The sequence below is a fragment of the Elephantulus edwardii genome, unplaced genomic scaffold (assembly GCF_000299155.1).
Source record: "Elephantulus edwardii isolate Elephantulus edwardi_28Jun2011 unplaced genomic scaffold, EleEdw1.0 scaffold00405, whole genome shotgun sequence".
In the NCBI taxonomy this organism is placed as follows: domain Eukaryota; kingdom Metazoa; phylum Chordata; class Mammalia; order Macroscelidea; family Macroscelididae; genus Elephantulus; species Elephantulus edwardii.
In genome coordinates, this window is record NW_006400155.1 from 278,421 (window position 1) to 287,942 (window position 9,522).

General features: G+C 42.8%; 1 pseudogene; it reads left to right on the top strand.

Annotated features, from left to right (window-relative positions):
* Positions 1-5,123: 5,123 nt before the first annotated feature.
* On the top strand, positions 5,124-6,383 carry LOC102845565 (annotated as a pseudogene).
* Positions 6,384-9,522: the final 3,139 nt, after the last annotated feature.

Below are 9,522 nucleotides of genomic sequence, written 5' to 3' on the forward strand. Positions count from 1 at the left end.
GTCATTATCAAGCTAAACCACAGTGGAACTGGGCCAAACTGCTCATAAACTTTACTTTATGACCTACCATAGGAATGTCCTTCATCTCTCAAGAGGAAAGTTTATTCTGGTCCTATTAGAAGTTTCATTTTAAGACCTGGCAGCATGAGTCTACTCTTTATAGTGCAGATTTAAACTTAGAGGAGTAGAAAACACTCACAGAATCTGACTGTAACAAGGTCTACTATTTATATTCTACATTTAATTGTAAATGAAAATATTGTCTATAAATAATCTGACATTCCTCAGCCCTGTCTTATAAATAGCTGGGCGGATTGAGATAGAGTTTGAAAAGGCCACATTTTGCCAACACAATCTCCTTGCGTTTGAGTCATTTCTCTTGGATGACTGAATGTTCCCCTTCTCCAGCTTCCCTGGGGTATCAGAGAGTGGATGTTGGCGTGAAGCTGTGTGATCTGGGAGGTAGCCCTGGGGAGAGGGGGCTTCCATTCACTCTCACCATTCTGTGATGGAGTGAGGACTCTGCTTCAAGTCCTGACTTCATGGTCACAGAACTCTGTCTGGTCCCAGACATTAGCCCAATCACAAAATCTCCAAACTTCTCCCAGGACATCCCTATCTCTTAGCTCTTTCTGTTGAAGCTTGCAAATTCCTCCATCTCCCAGCAAGCCCCACCAGGTGAACAGCTCCAGTTCCTCTAAGCATCAGCCTTGGCATGGCACTGAAGCATTTACTCTGCCTTGGTGGCAGTGTTTAAGTTCAGGACTTCTAGTAAGGGTTTGCATCCTGTCACTTTCCCAGGATAATGAGAAGGACATGCCACTCTCCCATTGTTCTCTCCACCTTAGATGACCTCGGATTCATAGAAGTTTTTGCTACATGCCCTCTGGAGAACACACCTCAAAGGGAGATACATGTCTATGCCCCTCATGCTCTGTCTTAGTCTCTGGATACTACTAGAATACAGATACTACAGTGAGTAAATTTCAAGAACCAAAAATCTTCTTACACAGATCAGAAGACTAAAAGACCAAATCCAAGGCATGAGTCTAAGGGAGGTTTTTCCTAACCTACTGCAACTTGCAGCAAATCATCTGTCTTCCTCTTTTTCTTGTGTATGTGTTCAATCTGTTCTTTCTATAATTCAGAAGGAATCAGAATTAGAAACTACCTTTCTATAGTATGCATTTAACACAAAGAAAACCCTCTTTTCAAACAGGATTATATCCACTGGTACATTGTTGTTGTTACTATTGTTCGCTGGGACTTTCAACTCATAACAATACAATCACAGTGACAGAGTAGAACTGCTTCATAAGGTTTCTCTGGCTGCAATCTTTACAGAACCATATTGCCTGGCCTTTTCTCACTCAGAGTCACTGGGTGGAATTCAAACTATAAACCTTGCAGTTACCAGCTGAGTTTTTTGACCATTGTGTTACTAGAGTTCCTTTCCACAAGTATTTTAAACTAGAACAACAACAAATCTCATTGCCCTGTAGTCAATTCCGACTTAGAGCAACCCCTAACAGGGCAGAGTAGAAATTCCCCATAGGATTTCTCTTGACTAAGTAGTAAGAAATTGCACTGTCAATCCAAAGGAAATCTACCAGTTGAGGAGAAAAGTTCTCCGTGCAATTTACTTCCTCTGAGAACCCTCTGGAGGGTTAGCTATGAGTCTGTTCCAACTCGGTAGGACACAACAGCAAACACCACCATTTATGCATGCAGACTGCAGCATCTTTCTCTAACAGACCGTGGACCTTTTGATTATCAGTCAAACACGTACCGCACTGTGCCACCAGGACTTCTATTCACAGGAGTGTAAATCCCAACACATATTTAGAGAGCTGCAATTTAACTCATCTCCTATTTCTGCCTCACAGTTTACTAGGACTGTAAGAGGAATACACAGTTCAATGCTAATGGTGATATATTCAGTTGCAAATTGAAATGTTGTAGGTTCAAATCCACCTAGATATACCACGAAAGAAAGTCTTTTATATATCTATGCATTACACTTTAAAAAAAATTAAAATACTCAGCCTTGAAAACACTGTGAAGCACCATTCTACCCTGCCAGTCATGACAACTGATTTTGGCTTTGTTGCCATTGTGTACTATCCAGTTGAACTGACCCATAGCTGACCCTTCAGTGGGTTTTCAGAGGTAGTAAATCACATGGGAAGAGATTGACCATCTCTCCCCTGCAGAGCAGCTGGTGGGTTTGATCTGTATGCCTTTGTGTGAGTTGGCAGAGCAACTTCCTTCCCACTAAGCTGCCAGAGATCCCCTTGTGGCTTTAGAACTTACCCTATCTTAGCCTGTGTTCTACTTTTGCTATCGACTACGAGTTGCAAACTTTTCCTTTAAATGGAGATAGTAAACACTTTAGGCCTTGCAGGCCATATGGTCACTGTCACAGCTGCCCAGTTTTGCCATTATTAAGTCAAAGCAGCCATATGCAATGTATAAGTGACTGAATGGGACTGTGCTTTAATAAAGCTTCATTTACAAAAACAGGCGGTGTGTGCAATTTGGTCTGTGGGTCCATAGTTGGCCTGCTGAGAAGAAACCCCCCCTAGGCCGAGTGTTCCAGGCATAGATCAATGTAAAGGCATCTGGCAGATTAAAGAGAGCCAGATTTCTTTATTAATGCTCTTGAACAGATGCATCATAAATGGAAGTGACTGGAAGTATGTTTCTGACTCTCTTTAAGAGATTTGCAGTCTTCTCTTTTTGTCTTTTGGAATGCTTGGTCTTGAAACCCTGAACCACATATATAAAGTTCTATCACCATGAAAAGACCATGTGAAGAGGTCCTGAGATCACATGGAGAAGGAGGGGGTGTGTAGCAGAATCCAGCTTTCCACCATCCCCACCAAGACATCAGGCACAGAATGAAGTTGTCACACATCCTGTGATGAAGCCCAGATGCCAGTGGATTCCACAAGTGTCCTCAGTCAAAGCTACATGGGCACAAGAATCTCCAAGCTAAAACCAGCCCCAATTCTCAGCCTGCAAGAATGATTGTTTATTATATTTAGCTGAATTGCCAGGAGAGCGTATGGATAGAAATGTTGTCAGCTGCTGATGAGTCAACTCTGACTCATCGTGTGTCACATGTGTAACAGAACTAAGTGTAACAGAACTAAGTATTTCCCAGGACTTTATCCTCATGATCACAGCCAGGCTGAGTCTAGCCTTGTGGCTAGTGTGACAATCTATCTTATGAGTATTGCCCTTGCACGTACTGCCCTGCACTTCTCCAAACATAATGTCCCCTTCCAATGACGGCTTCATCCTGATGATGTGTGCAATCCAAGTAATTCAGAAAAACTTTCTGTTGTGATCCAAAAGGTTTTCATTGATTAATTTTTGGAAGCAAATAACCAGGTCTATCTCTTTGTCTGGATGCCTCACTGTAACTACGCAGTACGGATGACCCTGCTATTATTGGAACTACTAATGGTATAACTTCAAGCATCATGTTTTTGTTGTTATTATGTGCCATCAAGTTGCAACTCATGGCAGACCTTCTCAACAGGTTTTCAGAGGCTGTAAATAACAAGGGAACATATTACCTGCCTTTCTCTCACAGAGCAGGTGATGGATTCAAACTGCATACCTTTGAGTTGACAGTATGGCTCCTTACAAATAGGTCACCAGAGCTCCCTCTCCCAGCATTACAGCAACACCCAATCCACAATCCACCACATGAAAGCAAACTAACAGATGAGTTATGAGTGGATGAAAATATATTGGATTAAAAAAAATATTCTCTACCTTTTTCCTAAAAATCTAACAAAGTTACAGAATATTTCTCTCTCTCGCTCTCTCTCTCTCTCTCCAGTAAAGCTTCAAGGAATGGACTCCTTCCATCACACAATAGAACATTAGAATATGATCCTTTTTTTTTTGCCATAAAAGCATTCTGTATAAGACATAAAAGCAAATAATATCAAACAACAAATGGTTTACTAAAATGAGAAGACATCATTGTTTATGACAATGCATATGTTTTCACTGACTTGGAAGAGCCTGAAATTTTATTTCTATGGTTTTGCAATTCAGTGGGGTGGCACACAAGACAAGCGGTGTCTCATAAAGTGTAACAAAGACAAAAACCATTTCTCCCTTCCCTCACTCTTTCAAGTAAGAAGAGGCAATACTTTGCAGTTTGCTTACACCTAGATTTTCCTTTTTGGTACAGAATGTGAGTAACAGACCAATTTTCCCAAGGAAAGCAACTGCAGCAATATGTCAGACTAGGCGTCCCAGAGTGCTTTTGTGGGAAGATAGACAGAAGTTACTGGAGGAAAAAAGGGAATAAAAAATAGTAAAATAATAAAAAAAAAATAAAAAGTGTAGAAACAGGAGTCCCTGTGTCCCTAGGTAGAAATTTGAACCCTCTGAGAGGCACTTCATAAGTAAACCTGGCAATCTTTTTCTTCCTACCTGGCAACACACAGGGTCCCTATGAGTCATACTTGATGACATCTATTTGGTTGTTTTCTGGTTTGGTGGTATGAATTTTGTTTTTTAGGAGGTTTGTGGGGTTTTCCTTGCTATGTTTGAGAAGGTAAAGGTAAGGGATGGGTGAAAGACAAAGAAGCAATTTGGCAGCCAGTGCTATGAGTAGCAGACTTCAGAAAGAGGCAGAAAAGCTGTGAGTTGCTCAGGTTATAGTGGGAGAATTTTGTACTGGGGATCTGAGAATGGGAATGGATCTACAGAATAGCAGCTGCTGCCCGTGTGAACCCACTAGTGGCAGAGATGAGGAGAGGGGATTGTTAAGAGGCTTTGCTGGCCTGGAAGAACAATGTCCCCACCTCCATTCCTTTGGTCTTTTTAAGGGAAGGATTTGTTTAGAACTGTAGTGTTGGTAAAAAGTATTGAATATTGCATGAACTGCCAAAAGAGCATGCAGGTCTGTCTTAAATAAAGGGCAATTCTAAGTGCTCCTTAGAGGCAAAGATGGAGAAACTTGGTCTCACATACTTTGGGCAATTTGGAAGGAGGCACCAATCCTTGGAAAAACACATCATGCTGGGAAAAGTAGAGCATCAGTGAAAGAGAAGAAGATAACCCCTGTCTGAGACTTACCTCAGTTCTCCGGCAACATGAGCTTCACCACTTGCTCTACTACCTTCTCCACCAACTACTGGTCCCTAAGCTCTGCCCCATCATCCAGCTACCAGGTCTGACCAGCCAGCAGCACAGCCAGCGTCTATGCATGTGCCAGGGGCTCAGGCTCCTGGATCTCCAAGTTTTATTCCAGCAGCTCTCGGAGCCTCTGGGCTGGGGGCATGGTGAGTGAGATGGCCCGGGGTTTGGCAGGCGTGAGGAGCATCCAGGGTGAGAAGGAGACAATGCAAGACCTGAATGACTGCCTAGCCTCCTACCTGGAGAAGGTGAAGAGTCTGGAGACTGGAGAGCAAAATTCATGAACACCTGGAGAAGAAGGGACCCCAAGGACAGGGACTGGAGCCATTACTTTAAGACCATAGAAGAGGTGAGGGCTCAGATCTTTGCAGGTTCTGTGGACAATGCCCGCATTGTACTTCAGATTGACAATGCCCGCCTGGCTGCTGCTGACTTTAGAGTCAAGTGTGAGACAGAGCTGGCCATGAGCCAGTCTGTGGTGGACAACATCTGTGGGCTCTGTGAGGTCATTGATGGCACTAATATCACTTGGCTGCAGCTGGAGATGGTCATCGAAGCTCTCAAAGAGAAACTGGTCTTCATGAAGAAGAACCATGAGGAGGAAGTAAAGGGCCTGTAAGCCCAGATTGCCAGCTCTGGGCTCACTGTCGAGGTGGACACTCACAAATCTCAAGACCTCAGTAAGATCATGGCAGATATTCGGGCCTAGTATGACAAGCTGGTGAGGAAGAACCGAGAAGAGCTGGATAAGTACTGGTCCCAGCAGACTGAAGAGAGTACCACGGTGGTCACTTCTCCGTTAGCTGAGGTAAGAGCTGCCAGGAATATGCTCTCGTTCCAGACCTTGGAGATTGACCTTGGATCAATGAAAAACCAGAAGGCCAGCTTGGAGAACAGCCTGCAGGAGGTGGAGACTCACTATGCCTGCAGATGGAGCAGCTCAACAGGGTCCTACTGCACCTGGAGTCAGAGCTGGCACAGACCCGGGCAGAGGGGCAATGTCAGACCCAGGAGAATGAGGCCCTGCTAAACATCAAGGTCAAGTTGGAGGTTGAGATCAACACCTACCACTGCTTGCTGGAAGATGGAGAAGACTTCAGTCTGATGCCCTGGACAGCAGCAATTCCATGCAGACCATCCACAAGACCACCACCCACAAGATCATAGATAGAAAAGTGGTGTCTGAGATCAAGGACACCAAAGTCCTAAGGCACTGAAGCAGCCACACCCTTCACCTTTAGAAGGAGAAGAGGTCAGTAAAAATGTGAAGTCACTGGGGGGAAAAAAGAATGAGAAGAAGACTCTCAGGGAGATGGATTAAAGCAGTGATTGCCATGACTGGTTTGAGCCTGGTCAAGATTATGCGAATGGCACAAGATAAAGTAATATTTTCATTTGTTAACATTTCCTGGAATCCTTATGAGTTATAGGTGACATAATGGCCCCCAATAACAACCACCAAACATGTAAACTGAAGCATTTTCTTTTTTTATAAAATGATCCCACAAAAAATTAGTCATTCATGATAGTCAAATAATGGCACAATTCCAAGCATTATGAGTTCGCTTTCACTTTTATTTTTAATACTTTCTTTTAGAGTGCTGTATGGTGAAAGCACACTGACACATCCCCTCCCCCATGACCCTATCAATGCTAGTTTGTATTCTTCTGGAAATGGCCTTTTGGAGTCAGAAACAAAGCAAGGCCTTTAATTTACATTTCTTTGTTTCTGGGGTATCACCTCAAAACTGAAATTATTGATGTGTAAAAATTTTTTTAGGAGGTGGCCTCTGGCTTCTTGAAGAGAGGCCAGTATAGAATGCCCGGGATCTTGTGGCTTTCTTTTTGCCACAAGTGGGTGTGAGCAGAGCAGACTTGCCAGATGAACTGGGGATCTCTGACCCAGAGTTCGCCAGCATTTGGGCATGCTGGATTGGTAAAATACAGAAATGTCCGGCCACGCCCGCAGGGTAAAGGTGAGTGTTTTGGGAGTCTTAGTGTCAGCTGGAGGTAACTGATGGTTGCTGTGAAGCTGAACACTGTGACACTGATGTGTCAAATGAGTTAATGGTTGCCCATGGCACACAGTGTTTGGTGGAGCTCCCTGATTAAAACAAGCTTGAAAGCAGGAGAGGCATCCACTTCTGTAATAGCTTGCCTCTGGAAACCCTATGAACCTGGAGAAAGAATGAAAGTCACACAAGTGTTGAGGACTTTCATTCATAGGGTTGCTATGAGTTGCCTACAACTCAAGGGCACTTAACAACAATAGCAACAACAATATTCTTTTAAAAGATTACAAAAATAAAAACAACACATGTATATTATGTTGTTTTTGTTATGTGCCATCAAGTCACCTGTGACTCATAGCGAACCTAGGTACAACAGTCCTAAACCCTACTCTATCCTGTGCCAATCTCACTGTATCTGGCACACCTACCCTCATTACTCCAGTCACTGAATCAATCCACCTCAAAGATGATCTTCCTCTCCGGCGCTGTCCCTCCACCCTCCCAAGCATGATGTCTCTCTCCAAGGACTGATCCCACCTTACAACATGTCCAAAATATGTCAGATGAAGCTTCAGAATCCTTGCCTCCAAGGAACAGCGTTGTTTAACCCTCTCTAGGATGAACATGTTCGTTTTCTTAGTCCATGGTATAGTCAATATTCTTCTCCAGCACCACAGCTCAAAGGTACCAATTCTCCTTCTGCCACCCCTAGTCATTGTCCAGCTCTCTGATGCATAGCAAGTGATTGCTAAGACCATGGCCTGTATCATGCACACCCTAATCTCCAGAGTGACATCATTACTCCTCAGTACTTTGGAGAGATCTCCAACAGCAGACTTTCCCATTGCAATATGTCTTAATTTCCTGGATACTGGTGCCAAGAGTTTTGATTGTGGAGCCAAGCAAACTAACGCTGTTAGCAATCTCAGTCTCTTTACCATCTATCATGATGCTGCCAATTGGCCCAGTGGTGAGAATCTTTTTTTTTTCTTTATATTGAACCTCAATACATATTGAAGCTTGCAGTTCTTGACTTTCTGCAGTAAACACTTCAGGTCCTCCTCAGTGTCAGCAAGCAAGGTTGTATCATCTGCATAACACAGATTGCTGATTGATCTTCCTCAAATCTTGATGCCAAATTTCTCCTCATACAGCCCAGCCTCCCAGAAAAATCTGTTCTACATATAGGTTGAAAAGGTATGGAGATAAGACACATCCCTGGCATACACCTTTTCCATTTTTGAATCATGCAGTGTTTCCTTGCTCTGTTCTGACAACTGCCTCCTGGTCTAAGTATAGGTTTTGCATTAGCACAATCAAGCGTTCTGGGATTCCCATTCTTCTCAGAGTCAGTCACAGCTTGTTATGATCCACACAGTCAAATGCCTTTGCATAATAAATGAAACACAAATAGATATTCCTCTGGTGCTTCCTGCTTTCAGACAAGATCCATCTAACATTGGTTACAAAATGCCTAATACCACAACTTCTTCTAAATCCAGCGTGCACTTCTGGAAGTTCTCTGTTGATGTGCTGCTCCAGTCGTTTTTGGATAATCTTCAGCAGAATCTTGCTTGCATGTGATATTAATAATAATGTTCAACAATTTCCACACTCTGTTGGATAACCTTTCTTTGGAATAGGAACAAATATAAATCTCTTCCAGTCAATTGGCCAAATGATTGTCCTCCATATTTCTTGACACAACTTGGTGAGCACATTGAGGGCAGCATCTATTAGTTGAAATACTTCAATTGATATACCACCAATTCTTGGGGTCTTATCTTTTGCCAATTCTTTCAAAGAAGCTTGAACTTCTTCATCACATAGGCTCTTGCTCATATGTTGTTTCATGAATTCTTCTGTGTCTGCCAACTCCTTTCAGAACAATGACTCTGTATACTCTTTTCATCTTCTTTTAATACTTGCAGGATCATTTAATATTCTGCCCGAATCATCTTTAAGTTTTGCAACTCAAGGTTTGAATTTGTTCTTCAGTTCCTTGAACTTAACAAATGCTGAGTGAGTTCAGCCCTTTGCTTTTCTGACTCCAGCTCCTCTCACATTTCATTGTAATACTTTACTTTGTCTTCCTGCAATGCCTTTTGAAATCTTCTGTTCAGCTCTTTAATATCTTGATTTCTTCTCTCTGTTTTGGCTTTTCTGTGCTCCAGTGCAATATTGAGAGTCTCTTCTGACATCCGTTTTGGTCTTTTTTTCCTCCTCTGTCTTTACCTTTTGCGCTCTTCTTGGATGATATTCTTGATATCCTCCCCAATTCCTTTATGGCCTTTGGGACTAATGATTTGGTAGAATATTCTCCAGAGATTCAGTCAGGGGAATG